This window comes from Pelophylax lessonae, assembly GCF_965119305.1.
Source record: "Pelophylax lessonae genome assembly, chromosome: 5".
NCBI classification, from domain to species: Eukaryota; Metazoa; Chordata; class Amphibia; order Anura; family Ranidae; genus Pelophylax; species Pelophylax lessonae.
The window spans coordinates 555,090,085-555,105,630 of NC_138772.1; the positions used below are offsets into that span (position 1 = coordinate 555,090,085).

The following is a 15,546-nucleotide window of genomic DNA, read 5'->3' on the forward strand; positions in this document are numbered from 1 at the left end:
TCTAGGGACCAGAGAACACAGCTCCCCATCTCAGGGGCTTTCCTTATTCTACTGAAAGTGGAAAATCTTCTGATATTTAAATGACGTTGAAGGATCGGGGATCATAAAACCTGTTCTCTATGGGTGTAACAGAGACAGGTGGATCACGAAGAGCTGAAGATGAGGAAGAAGGAAATACGGGAAACAGAAAATATTTGTTGTGTTCTTTACCATTATTATCATAGTGACAACACCCAAAATATCCTGTAATAGCCCCCTTATAGTAAATATGAGGCAATGTAGATGGTTTTATAGCATAAAAATACTTTTCCTAAAGCCTTTCAGAGCTCTAGAATAGGGGTCTCCAAACTTTCTAATCAAAGGGCCAGTTTACTGTCCTTCAGACTTGAGGGGGGTCAGGCTGTGGCCATTGGGAGAAAAAAATGTCCTGGCTTCAGTGGGAGTATACAATGGCCCATCATTGGTATTAATGGGAGGAATAATTCCCCATCATTGATGTCAGCAGTAGGAATCATGTCCTATTGTTGGTATCAGTGGGAGGAATAGTGCCCTTGGTATCAGTGGGAGGAATAGTGCCCCATCATTGGTATCAGTGGGAGGAATAGTGCCCCATCATTGGTGTCAGTGGGAGGAATAGTGCCCCATCATTGGTGTCTGAAAGATTGTATTAACATGCCTTATTATATTTCATATATATTTCAGCTTATGCCCACTTATCAATGGAATGTGGTCCCTTGCTAATGTCATTAACGAGCCAGACTAACACTCATTCACACACCCTGGACAGCAGACAGCTGTATTTTGCATATAGATGAAAAGACGTTGACATGTTCAACACTTTTCCATTCATTCATTCAGACACTTAACAAGTTAAGGCTTCGCATAAAAAGATTACTGACACCACCTAAACACAATTCACAATTGCTTACATTAACACATGACAGCTGAACACAGACAGAGCGGCTCTCCCACAAACGCAATCTCCAACACACGACACCCCACACTTACACAGGTGTATAGGGAAAACAAAATCCTTTTCATGTAACTGTTTCTGTGAGATATGTCCTATTGTTAAATTGACTGATGAATTATAACCAGTTTAAGGCAGTTTTTCCTGCTCAAACTTGCCTTAAATATGAGATAAACTTGTAATAAAATTAGATGTGTCTACACCTTGTTTGAGTACGCTGTGTCCTCACATCTCCCAGCTGGAGAGAGGGAATTCACTATCCGGGGGGTTAACAACTAAAGGGCCGTATATCATCTTGTAAATTGCCTCCTGACGAGATTTGAGCTAACAAGACGTTTGCGATGCACAGCCATTGTTGGCATTGGATCAGGAAGAGGAGGTAGCAACAGCCGCCACTCAGCAGTCTGACGACAGTACCCAGATCAGCCCAAGGAGGTTGGTCCCCGCTGTTGCTGCCTACTCCGAGATCTCGAATGTTAGTGGTGGGGAAGATGGCGTGGATGATGACGAGTCTATGGACGTCACATGGGATTCCACAAGAAAGGAAGAGGAAGGGAGTTCAGAGGGAGAGACGGACCGACAGATAGGGAGGAGAGGAAGGCAGAACTTGCATTGCACAAGAGGTAGAAAGCAGACTGCAAATGTATCAGGAGCGAGCCATCAACCATGTACAGTCACATCTGGCACTCCCAGGACGCCGACACATGGCTCCGCAGTGTGGGCTTTTTTTAATGTGTTCGTTGCTGACAAGTGTTGCCATCTGCAGCCTTTGCAGTAGACGCATAAGTCGCAGTAAGCCCAACACTCACCTAGGGACAACCGCCTTAAGGAGGCACCTAAACTCCCATCACCGAGCCCAGTGGGAGCAACACCGTCAGAAGTTGAACCCACAAAGCCACACTCCAGGCTCTCACCGTCCAGCCACTTCTTCTGCTTCTCCTTCTCCTCTCTCCTCACATTTGCCCTCCACTCCACCTTCCATGATGCCGTCCTCACGTTGTTCTGGAAAAAGGCAGGCTTCTGTGGTCCAAATGTTGGAGCGGAAAAAAATGATGACGCCGGATAACCCTCTTGCCCAACGTTTGACTGCTGGCTTGTCGGAACTGATAGCCCGCCAACTACTGCCATATCAACTGGTGGACTCGGAGGCCTTTCGTAAATTTGTGGCCATTGGAACACCACAATGGAAGGTCCCAAGCAGGAAATACTTCTCGCAAAAGGACATTCCAGAGCTGCATGACCATGTTAAGCGGCAAGTGAATATATCTCTGGCACACAGTGTTGGTGCCAAGATACATCTGACCACAGACACATGGTCTAGCAAACACGGGCAGGGAAGGTATATCACTTTTACTGCCCACTGGGTGAACCTTCTGACGGCCGTTAAGCATGTAACCCGTGGCACCCGTGTAGATTTAGTTGTACCGCCACGGATTGCAAGCAGGCCTGCTTCTTCTTCTCCTCCTCCTCCATCCTCCCTCTCCTCCTCGGCTGACTCCTCCTCTTCCGCTGCTACCGTCTCTTCTCCTGCGCCGCCCAACATCCCCAGAACCTATTCCACATGCCAGGTGAAACGTTGCCATGCTGTGCTGCGTCTTTTGTGCCTGGAAGCCAAGAGCCACACTGGTCCTGCACTCCTTTCAGCTTTGCGTTCACAGGTAGACCAGTGGCTGACACCGCTGATTTTGTCAGTTGGTAAAGTGGTGTGCGACAACGGTGCCAATCTGCTGAGCGTGCTGAAACAGGGCAAAATAACACACGTGCCATGCATGGCACACATCCTTAACTTGGTGAGTTGATTTGTTGGCAAATACCCTGGGGTCCAGCACGTCTTGCGGCAGGCCAGAAAAATCTCAGGCCATTTCCGAAGATCTTACACAGCCATGGCTCGCCTTGCTGAGATTCAGCGGCGACACAACCTGCCCCTCAGGCGTCTTATTTGTGACTGCCCGACGCGATGGAACTCAGCGTTTGCATATGCTCGATAGGCTGCTCCAGCAGAAATGTGCAGTTAATGACTACCTGTTCGAACTCCGTGGCAGGACAGGTTGTGTGGAGCTTGGGTATTTTTCACCTGACCAGTGGCTGCTCATGCGGGACGTATGCAGACTTCTGCGGCCATTCGATGAGATCACCAACCTGGTCAGTCACGGCCAGGGCGCCATAAGTGACATCATACCCTACACCTTCTTTCTGGAGCGTGCATTGCGTCGTGTCATTGATCAAGCCGTCAAGGAGCAGGAGAAGGAAGATCAGGAAGTAGCAATGTTGGATGAATTCCCAAGGGGTGCTACTCCATCTGAGACAAATCAACAGCAGGAGTCTGAAGAGGAGTCAGAGGAGGAGGATGGTGCTGGGGGGATGAGGAGGAGCAAGAAGAGCATGCTTTAAACCTTTCTGGGAACCCTGGTGTTATCTGTGGATGGGGGGAGGGGGAGGAGAACGAGGACGACATTATCCCGGATGATGAGCTGGAAGCAGGCCGCTATACTGCTTCCAGTTTAGTCGGAATGGGGGCCTACATGCTGCAGCGTTTTAAGGGGGAGCCCCGTATAAAACGCATAAAGGCCAAGGACCAGTACTGGGTGGCAACGTACTTAGACCCCCGGTACAAACACAAAATGGCAGAAATGTTACCACAATCACAGAGGGCGGTCAGAATGCAGCAGACTATTTGTGCACAGCTAGTACGTCTTTTGTGGCTGCAAATATGACCTAAAGGTTTTTAAAATTTGCCTCTCATTAAAGTCAATGGGGCCCGCCGCGAACTCGCGGTTCACAGACTTTTGAGAAAATTTGCGGCTGGCGTTCGCGAACCGCCCCGGCCGATGTTCGTCCATCACTAGCGGCCTGTATAGGCTCCAAAAATTAGCTCACGTGGTTTGAACTGACAGCAAAGAACTTAGTTTTTGATGGCTAGAGGTACGGTAGGCATTCACAGTACACAGAGCCGTAAGTGTCGGCCTGTGTAGGCTCCAAAAATTAGCTCACATGGTTTGAACTGACAGCAAAGAACGTAGTATTTGGTGGCTGGAAGTACATTAGGCATTCACAGAAAAAATAATTTTCGGCCCTGAAAGGCCCCTAAAATTTGCCATTCAATGGACATGAAATGCCATTTATGCCGCTGTATGCAGCGAAGCCAAGGACCAGGAATTGTTGTGGGTGAAGGATTTCGATGAAACCTGGTCTACTGGTCACATGTGTTCAATTCCTCAGAGATCCATGCCTCATTCATTTTTATAAATATGAGGTAGTCTACACTTTCATGAGATAGGCGAGTGCGCTTATCGGTCACAATCCCCCCTGCTGCGCTAAACGTCCTTTTGGACAGGACACTGGACGGGGGACAAGCCAACAGTTCCATTGCAAATTGTGCAAGCTCTGGCCAGAGGTCAATCCTGCCCACCCAGTAGTCCAGGGGTTCATCACTCCTCAGAGCGTCCAAATCGGCAGTTAACCCGATGTAGTCGGACACCTGTCGGTCTAGGCTTTCCCTCATGCTGGATCCAGAGTACAGCTGTCGATGGTTCGGCTGAAAGAAGGATCTCATATCTGAAGTGACCAAGACATCTTCCAACCGCCCTCTTCTTGCAGCGCTGTTGGATTGCTACCCGCAACTGTCTCTTTGTGACGGTAAATTCCTCTGCCAGCGCACGGAAAAGCAGAATGCAGCATTTCCCTCAGCAAGGCCTGGAAGTGCTGCATTCTGACTGCCCTCTGTGATTGTGGTAACATTTCCGCCATTTTGTGTTTGTACCGGGGGTCTAAGTACATTGCCACCCAGTACTGGTCCTTGGCCTTTATGCGTTTTATAGGGGGGGTCCCCCTTAAAACACTGCAGCATGTAGGCCCCCATTCCCACTAAACTGGAAGCGGTATAGCGGCCTGCTTCCAGCTCATCATCCAGGATAATGTCGTCCTCGTACTCCTCCCCCTCCCCCCATCCACAGATAACAGCAGGGTTCCCAGAAAGGTTTAAAGCATGCTCTTCTTGCTCCTCCTCACCCTGGGAATTCATCCAACATTGGGACTTCCTGATTTTCCTGCTCCTGCTACTCGACGGCTTGATCAATGACACGACGCAATGCATGCTCCAGAAAGAAGGCTTAAGGTATGATGTCACTGATGGCGCCCTGGCCGTGACTGACTAGTTTGGTGATCTCATCGAATGGCCGCAGAAGTCTGCATACGTCCCGCATGAGCAGCCACTGGTCAGGTGAAAAATACCCAAACTCCACACAACCTGTCCTGCCACGGAGTTCGAACAGGTAGTCATTAACTGAACGTTTCTGCTGGTGCAGCCTATCGAGCATATGCAACGTTGAGTTCCATCGCGTCGAGCAGTCAAAAATAAGACGCCTGAGGGGCAGGTTGTGTCGCTGCTGAATCTCAGCAAGGCGAGCCATGGCTGTGTAAGATCTTCGGAAATGGCCCGAGAATTTCCTGGCCTGCCGCAAGACATCCTGGACCCCAGGGTATTTGCCAACGAATCGCTGCACCACCAAGTTCAGGACGTGTGCCATGCATGGCACGTGTGTTATTTTGCCCTGTTTCAGCGCGCTCAGCAGATTGGCACCGTTGTCGCACACCACTTTACCAACTGAAAAAATTCAGCGGTGTCAGCAACTGATCTGCCTGTGAACGCAAAGCTAAAAGGAGTGCAGGACCAGTGTGGCTCTTGGCTTCCAGGCACAACAGACGCAGCACAGCATGGCAACGTCTCACCTGGCATGTGGAATATGCTCTGGGGATGTTGGGCGGTGCAGGAGAAGAGACGGTAGCAGCGGAAGAGGAGGAGTCAGCCGAGCAGGAGAGGGAGGATGGAGGAGGAGGAGAAGAAGAAGCAGGCCTGCTTGCAATCCGTGGCTGTACAACTAAATCTACACAGGTGCCACGGGTTACATGCTTAACGGCCGTCAGAAGGTTCACCCAGTGGGCAGTAAAAGTGATATACCTTCCCTGCCCGTGTTTGCTAAACCATGTGTCTGTGGTCAGATGTATCTTGGCACCAACATTGTGTGCCAGAGATATATTCACTTGCCGCTTAACATGGTCATGCAGCTCTGGAATGCCCTTTTGCGAGAAGTATTTCCTGCTTGGGACCTTCCATTGTGGTGTTCCAATGGCCACAAATTTACGAAAGGCCTCCGAGTCCACCAGTTGATATGGCAGTAGTTGGCGGGCTATCAGTTCCGACAAGCCAGCAGTCAAACGTTAGGCAAGAGGGTTATCCAGCGTCATAATTTTTTTCCGCTCCAACATTTGGACCACAGAAGCCTGCCTTTTTCCAGAACAACGTGAGGATGGCATCATGGAAGGTGGAGGGCAAATGTGAGGAGAGAAGAGAAGGAGAAGCAGAAGATGGGGCTGGATGGTGAGAGGAGTCTCACCTGTTCCTGAGGCCACATAGATTTGAAAAAGGCGCCGCCCGGCGCCAACACGTCATTGCGCATGCGCCGCCGCCGCTCGGGAAAGCTTGTATACGTTCGGCTATTCCTGGGAATAGCGAAACGTGTACAGCCTTTCCCGAGCGGTGGCGGCGCATGCGCGGGGACATGTTGGCGCTGGGCGGCGCCATTTTTTAATCTAAGGCAACCCAGTGGACCGGCCCTCGGACCGATCGGCCTACCGGGAGAAGTCCAGGTGCTCCCGATTGGCCAATCCGGGCCTGTCAGTAGGGCAGTGGATGGTGTCAGTAGAGCAGTGGACGGTGTCAGTAGAGCAGTAGATGGTGTCAGTAGAGCAGTGGATGGTGTAAGTAGGGCAGTGGATGGTGTCAGTAGAGCAAAGGATGGTGTCAGTAGAACAGTGGATGGTGTCAGTAGGGCAGTGGATGGTGTCAGTAGGGCAGTGGATGGTGTCAGTAGAGCAGAGGACGGTGTCAGTAGAGCAGAGGATGGTGTCAGTAGAGCAGTGGGCGGGGTCAGTAGAGCAGGGATTGGTGTCAGTAGAGCAGTGGAAGGTGTCAGTAGAGCAGTGGGTGGGGTCAGTAGAGCAGAGGATGGTGTCAGTAGAGCAGAGGATGGTGTCAGTAGAGCAGAGGTTGATGTCAGTAGAGCAGAGGATGGTGTCAGTAGAGCAGAGGATGGTGTCAGTAGAGCAGAGGATGGTGTCAGTAGAGCAGCGGATGGTGTCAGTAGAGCAGAGGACGGTGTCATAACAGATCAGTTGGCGGAGAAAGGTTGCACCTGGATTTTTAATCCTCCTCATAGTTCTCATATGGGGGGTTCCTGGGAGAGAATGATCGAGATCTCACGCAACATCCTAAATTCTTTTTAAAATATATATATAAATGCCACCAAACAGCAATACAATATATCCCCTGCGCAAAAGTGATGATGACAAAGAAAAGAGTCTTATTGTAGACCTGTCGCAGCTACTTAAAAGAAAAATCTGTCAAAAAATTGCTCCAATCACAATCCCAAACGGAATCCTGAAAAAAGTAATTGTAGCGCAGACAGCTCACATATCATTTCATTATGACACACAAATATGAAAACAACAAAGCGGGAGTGACTAAAGAACCAAGAAAAAAAGTCCCATATTGCAGGTTAATCCAGAAATGTAAATATAAAGCAGTTCTTCCTCCTTATGACACCCAGGAATTCTGTGGAAAGGGGACACCTCAGAGCACAAGTGTGAGAAGCAGCTTATCAAACAGCCATGGCTACTCAAATGAACGAGACAGCCTCGCCAGATACAGCATGAATCTCAGGAACTCCAAGGGGTCATGGATAACACCAGAAGATGATATATTCCTCAAGGTAGCTCCATGGAAGTCAGATGGGGGTGTAGAAAAGAATGGTACAAAAAGACCATAGCGTAATCCCGTAAGGTATAAATGGTATGTTTATTAAAAAAACTACTCACATATAGGTAGAAGAGAACAGGCACATAAAATTTGGTAGCTGGGGATCCAAACAGCAGTGTCCCACATGTATCCAGTCAGCATAAAAACAATGGTAGCCGGCTCATAGAAGAGGCGTGTGGACAATTGCGTCTGGAGTCACCAACGTTTCGTCATAAGAAAGACTTCATCTGGGTGTGACTGCCAGACACAACACACACGCTCTATATAGACCCCCTGAGCAGTTTGAATGGCGCCGGTCTCAGCCAATAGCGGGCGGGCGAACCTGGAATTAGAAGGTCACAGGGACCTAAGGGTGAATGGTGAGTAATCCCGCCAATCGCACGTCAACAGAGGCGGAGAACCCTACGTCATGACATTACAAAGCACCAAGTAACATGAGTGACATAGGTCTCGGCCAATAGCGGGAGAGCGGAAACAGAAGTGACAAAACTCACACAGATCATCGGATGAATGATGGAAGATCTGGCCAATCGCATACCGGTAAAGGCAGAGACCTAAACGTCAAATCATTAAAAAGTGAAAGGCGTATATTAACACCTATCATTCCACCCATAAGGGCAGCACTTGATACACCTTATATAGACATAAATCATTTAGGCTAAAAAAGAATTGTCATAATAGTCCGAATCTAGTACATAGAATATGTGACATATAAAATAGCAATGTATGGATATATTATGGCACATCTCAAAACATATATATTGCGCCATCTTGTGGACAAATGCTAAAAGGACAATGAATAGTGATATTGCATCAAAAACATGATACTACAAAAACAAAAAGAGGACAAGGATGAGTTGTCACTCAGTGTTGTTATAGAAAATATTGTGTAATAACACATAAAAAAGTGAATGTCTAGGATGACAAGATAGCTCATGTAATACAGACAAAAGATGTGTAAACATGTACAAAACTAAAAACATTCTTAGTGTCATAATAGACGTAATAAAAATGTATACATATTTATGAAAATATTATGATCAAACATAAGACATAGGGGTTCCGCAAGAAAAAAAAATTGTGGTTCCTAAAAAATAAATGAATAATATAAAAGTGAAGAGGAAATGAATCCAAAGTGTCATAAGAAAAATTTGTAGAAAATGAAAAAAACGACCACTACAAAAAAAACACTACAAAACAAACTACAAAAAAAATAAAAGAATATTTATGATAACAGACAAGATGAACTAAAGGACCAAAATTATTTTTAGAGGAGCGCCATCACTGAGACATATGATTGCTCAGAATGTGATTGAAAGACCAATTAGGCCAACCTTTTTTGGAGACTTGAAGGGATACTACCCATGTCACAGGTGTAAGATTTGTTCACTTAACTCCTTTAAAGGAAGAAAAATCGACAAATTTGTATCCTCAAGCACTGGTCGTGAATATAACATCGACTCTTTCATCACTTGCTCATCGACTAATGTGGTTTATTTACTACAATGTTTGTGCGGCAAACAATATGTGGGGCGCACCACTAGGAAGATGCAAATTAGGTTGGGGGAACACGTAAGAAATATTAAGAAGGGTTTTCCTGGACACAGCGTGTCTAAACATTATGACCAGTGTCATCAAAATAACCCCAGAAACACGCTGTTCATAGCCATTGATAAATTCTCACCTCATTGGAGAGGATCTAACGTTAAGCGTGGGATTTCACGAATGGAGACACGCTGGATATATTCCCTTAAGACTTACGTTCCACATGGGTTAAACGTCGACTGGGCCGTTAATGCTTTTATAAATAATAGTTACATAGAAACATAGAATGTGTCGGCAGATAAGAACCATTTGGCCCATCTAGTCTGCCCAATATATCTGAATCCTATGAATAGTCCCTGGCCCTATCTTATATGAAGGATAGCCTTATGCCTATCCCATGCATGCTTAAACTCCTTACTCCTAAATCCCTTTCCTCAGATACTGAGGTCAGGACTGTGTCAAATATTCTATATTCTGCCCTTGGGTTTTTACGCCCCAGGTGCATTATCTTGCACTTTTCCACATTAAATTTCAGTTGCCAGAGTTCTGACCATTCTTCTAGTTTTCCTAAATCCTTTTCCATTTGGCGTTTCCCTCCAGGAACATCAACCCTGTTACATATCTTTGTGTCATCAGCAAAAAGACAAACCTTACCATCGAGGCCTTTTGCAATATCACTTATGAAGATATTAAACAAAATTGGTCCCAGTACAGATCCCTGAGGTACCCCACTGGTAACATGACCTTGTTCTGAATGTTCTCCATTGACTACAACCCTCTGTTGTCTGTCACTCAGCCACTGCCTAATCCATTCAACAATATGGGAGTCCATGCTCAATGACTGCAGTTTATTGATAAGTCTTCTATGTGGGACAGTGTCAAAAGCCTTACTAAAATCTAGATATGCAATGTCTACTGCACCTCCACCGTCTATTATTTTAGTCACCCAGTCAAAAATCTATAAGATTTGTTTGACATGATCTCCCTGAAGTAAACCCATGTTGTTTTTCATCTTGCAATCCATGGGATTTAAGATGTTCCACAATCCTATCCTTTAATAGGGTTTCCATTAATTTGCCTACTATTGATGTCAGACTCACTGGTCTAAAGTTGCTCGATTCCTCCCTACTACCTTTCTTGTGAATGGGCACGACATTTGCCAATTTCCAATCTTCCGGGAAGACTCCTGTTACTAATGATTGGTTAAATAAATCTGTTAATGGTTTTGCCAGCTCACCACTAAGCTCTTTTAATAATTTTGGGTGTATCTCATCAGGACCCTGTGACTTATTTGTCTTCACTTTAGACAGAAATCTTAGAACGTCTTCCTCTGTAAAGACACATGCATCAAACAATTCATTAGTCATCCTTTCAAGTGGAGGACCTTCTCCTTCTTTTTCTTCTGTAAAAACTGAACAGAAGTATTCATTAAGGCAGTCGGCTAGCCCTTTATTCTCTTCTACATACCTTCCGTCCTTTGTTTTTAATTTAGTTATTTCTTGTTTTAATTTCCTTTTTTCATTTATATATCTGAAGAATGTCTTATCCCCCTTTTTCATAGACTGAGATAGTTTTTCTTCTGCCTGCGCTTTAGAAGTTCTTATAACTTGCTTGGCCTCTTTCTGCCTAATCTTGTAGATTTCCTTATCTTCATTGCTCTGGTTTTTTTTATAATTACAAAATGCTAGCTTTTTATTTTTAATGATTTGCGCCACTTCTGCTGAGTACCACAGAGGTCTCTTCCTTTTTTTGCTTTTACTGACAAGTCTAATGCAATTTTCTGTTGCCTTCTATAATGCACCTTTTAAGTAGTCCCATTTCTCCTGGACTCCATATAATCCGTTCCAGTCTGATAAGGACTCATTTATGACTAATTTCATTTTTGAAAAGTCTGTTTTTCTAAAATCTAAAACTTTTGTTTTTGTGTTGTGTGACTCTTTCACAGTTCTTATATTAAACCACACTGACTGGTGATCACTAGATCCCAAGGTTTCGCCTACAATGACATCATATACCGAATCTCCATTTGTGAATACCAAATCCAAAATGGCCTCCCTCCGGGTTGGCTCCTCAACCACTTTTTGCAGAGACAACCCCAGTAGGGAATTTAGAATATCTGTACTCCTGGTAGAACTTGCTATTTTGGTTTTCCAGTTTATATCTGGAAGATTGAAATCTCCCATAATGATAACTTCTCCTTTCATTGTCATTATAGCTATTTCTTCAACTAGTAGATCATCTAGTTCTTTAACTTGACCAGGTGGTCTATATATCACACCTACACGAGTTACTGCATGATTAGCAAACTGCAACGTAACCCAAACTGACTCTATGTTGGCCTCACCAACTTGTATTAGGTTAGATTTAATGCTATCTTTCACATACAGGGCCACTCCTCCTCCTTTCTTGCCTTCTCTGTCTCTTCTGTATAAAGAGTACCCTGGTATGGTTATGTCCCAGTCATTTCTTTCATTAAACCATGTCTCCGTAACAGCCACTAAATCTACATTCTCAGATGCCATTATTGACCCAAGTTCATTGATTTTTTTACCTAAACTGCGAGCATTTGTAGACAGGACTCTGAGCTCATCATTTCTTAACCTCTGTGCTTCTGACCTGTTCTGGCATTGTTTCGGGGGGCAATTGGACTCTTGTATTTTCACTCTTTTGCCCCCCCCTTCCTAGTTTAAATACTCCTTCACAAATTCTTGGAGTTGTTCACTAAGTACATTTGTTCCTTTGAGAGAAAGATGCAAACCATCTTTTTTGTACAGTTCCTTTCTATTCCAAGTAGGGCTATCATGAGAAACAAAGCCAAATCCTTGCTCTTGACACCATTTACTAAGCCATATGTTGAACTCCTTTATGCGTCTCTGCCTATCATTCTGAACATTATGCACAGGCAGAACTTCAGAAAATGAAATGGTGGATGCAAAATCCTGTACGTCATTACCAAGTGTGATAAAAGATTTTTTCACCTCTGACACTTCATTGCAAGCCAGGTCATTTGTCCCTAGATGGACAAGAACATCCACGTCCCCTTCCTGCTTTGCTTGCTTAACAATATTAATAATATGTCTTCTATCTCGTCTAGCAGTAGCACCAGGGAGACATCTCACAAAACCATTTTCTTTAAGCTCCACACTTCTTATGATTGAATCACCCAGCAACAGCTGCTTCCTTTGAGACTTCACTTTATCTTTTTTGTCCTTGGCTGCAGTCTTGCATACATTAGACATAGGAGTCGATGGTTTCTCACCCTCTGTGCTTGAGTCCATATCCATGTTGTCCTTACATTCTGAGAGTGCTGCAAATGAATTATGGAGAACCACCGACTGTGGGACATGTCTTCTATCCACCACTCTAAGTCTTCCAGAACCTACAGTAACCCATCTGCCATTTCTGGGCGTCCTCTGTGGCAGTGGCATTGCAGCAGTCCCAGCTGGAGTTTGTTTAACAGATAATTTAAATATCTCTGATTTCAAAAATGCAATTTCCTGCTGCAGTAAGGAGAATTGTCTACAGATCTGACAGCATCCGAATCTCCAAAGAGTGGAACATGAAATAAATGCACAACAATTCCTGCACTGAACCAAGTCTGCCATTTTAAAGAGGAGAAAAAAATATTTTTTTATAAATTTAAGTCAAACAAATCTTACCTTTTTTTTTCTTTTTTCCACCTTCCAGCCTACCTCCTGACTATCTCCTGCAATATCTCTTCACTGTACTTAAAATGTTGTACTTGAATGGAGTACTTGCAGCTAATGAATTAGGCCAGCTAATGAGTATGTCTTTATATATACACTCACTCCTCCACAGCTCCTCCCCCAGCAACAAATGTAACACCTTAATGAGCTGGTCTCATTACCAAATGCAAAATAGCAAACACCTGACCAAATTCCTTTCCTCTTCTCAAGCAATGGTCAGCAAAAAATACACAGATGAGTCAGTTGCAAACTCCAAGCCAATCTCTTTCAGTATCTCTTCAATCTCTTCAGTCTCCTGCAATATCTCTTCACTGTACTTAAAATGTTGTACTTGAATGGTGTACTTGCAGCTAATGAATTAGGCCAGCTAATGAGTATGTCTTTATATATACACTCACTCCTTCACAGCTCAGGTTGATTTTATACCTATACTAATTTTATCCTTGTGTAATAATAGGCTCAATATTATATCATGTACTTTTTAATATTAGTATGGTTATGTTTGACACACCATCTTATCTATATATATATATTCCTTTAGTCCATCTTGTCTGTTATCATAAATATTCTTTTATTTTTTTTTGTAGTTTGTTTTGTAGTGTTTTTTTTGTAGTGGTCGTTTTTTTCATTTTCTACAAATTTTTCTTATGACACTTTGGATTCATTTCCTCTTCACTTTTATATTATTCATTTATTTTTTAGGAACCACAATTTTTTTTCTTGTGGAACCCCTATGTCTTATGTTTGATCATAATATTTTCATAAATATGTATACATTTTTATTACGTCTATTATGACACTAAGAATGTTTTTAGTTTTGTACATGTTTACACATCTTTTGTCTGTATTACATGAGCTATCTTGTCATCCTAGACATTCACTTTTTTATGTGTTATTACACAATATTTTCTATAACAACACTGAGTGACAACTCATCCTTGTCCTCTTTTTGTTTTTGTAGTATCATGTTTTTGATGCAATATCACTATTCATTGTCCTTTTAGCATTTGTCCACAAGATGGCGCAATATATATGTTTTGAGATGTGCCATAATATATCCATACATTGCTATTTTATATGTCACATATTCTATGTACTAGATTCGGACTATTATGACGATTCTTTTTTAGCCTAAATGATTTATGTCTATATAAGGTGTATCAAGTGCTGCCCTTATGGGTGGAATGATAGGTGTTAATATACGCCTTTCACTTTTTAATGATTTGACGTTTAGGTCTCTGCCTTTACCGGTATGCGATTGGCCAGATCTTCCATCATTCATCCAATGATCTGTGTGAGTTTTGTCACTTCCGCTTCTGCTCTCCCGCTATTGGCCGAGACCTATGTCACTCATGTTACTTGGTGCTTTGTAATGTCATGACGTAGGGTTCTCCGCCTCTGCTGGCGTGCGATTGGCGGGATTACTCACCATTCACCCTTAGGTCCCTGTGACCTTCTATTTCCAGGTTCGCCCGCCCGCTATTGGCTGAGACTGGCGCCATTCAAACTGCTCAGGGGATCTATATAGAGCGTGTGTGTTGTGTCTGGCAGTCACACCCAGATGAAGTCTTTCTTATGACGAAACGTTGGCGACTCCAGACGCAATTGTCCACACGCCCCTTCTAAGAGCCGGCTACCACTGTTTTTATGTTGACTGGATACATGCGGGACGCCGCTGTTTGGATCCCCAGCTACCAAATTTTATGTGCCTGTTCTCTTCTACCTATATGTGAGAAGTTTTTTTAATAAACATACCATTTATACCTTACGGGATTACGCTATGGTCTTTTTGTACCATTTTTTTCTACACCCCCATCTGACTTCCATGGAGCTACCTTGAGGAATATATCATCTTCTGGTGTTATCCATGACCCCTTGGAGTTCCTGAGATTCATGCTGTATCTGGCGAGGCTGTCTCGTTCATTTGAGTAGCCATGGCTGTTTGATAAGCTGCTTCTCACACTTGTGCACTGAGGTGTCCCCTTTCCACAGAATTCCTGGGTGTCATAAGGAGGAAGAACTGCTTTATATTTACATTTCTGGATTAACCTGCAATATGGGACTTTTTTTCTTGGTTCTTTAGTCACTCCCGCTTTGTTGTTTCCTTTATATGAACTTTTAAGTTTATTATCTATGTCACTGATATTTTAGCGCTTCACTTTTTTGGATTATATTGTTTGCTGATCATTGTCTGTGAAACATGTGCCAGCTGCTTTATATATTGTATCACTAGAATCTTGTCATTTTTCACTTATTTGTTTTAGCGCAGAAATTCCCACATTTTTATATTTTATAAAATATGAAAACAGTCCTTAGACGCTCAGATATGAAGATACACAACTTCACATAAAAACGTCCATATTAGTGCAAAAGGGTAAATGGTCTTGCAAGAGCCCTCTTCACCAAGTAGGGGTCACCAGTGTGTATCAGGGTCACCAAACAACAATCCTCCACCGTTTCGTCATTTCCGACTTCATCAAAGACGCCCTTTGAAGAAGTCGGAAATGACG

General features: G+C 44.0%; 1 pseudogene across 1 annotated transcript in view; it reads right to left on the reverse strand.

The window, feature by feature from the left end:
* LOC309556602 overlaps positions 1-14,931 on the reverse strand; it is a 35,260-nt pseudogene extending 20,329 nt beyond the window's left edge. The window contains exons 1-2 of the transcript in view: positions 14,872-14,931; positions 12,283-12,804 (exon numbers count right to left, since the gene is read on the reverse strand). The product of the transcript in view is annotated as an uncharacterized misc_RNA (transcript). The remainder of the gene's footprint in view (positions 1-12,282; positions 12,805-14,871) is intronic.
* Between the last annotated feature and the right edge of the window lie 615 nt (positions 14,932-15,546).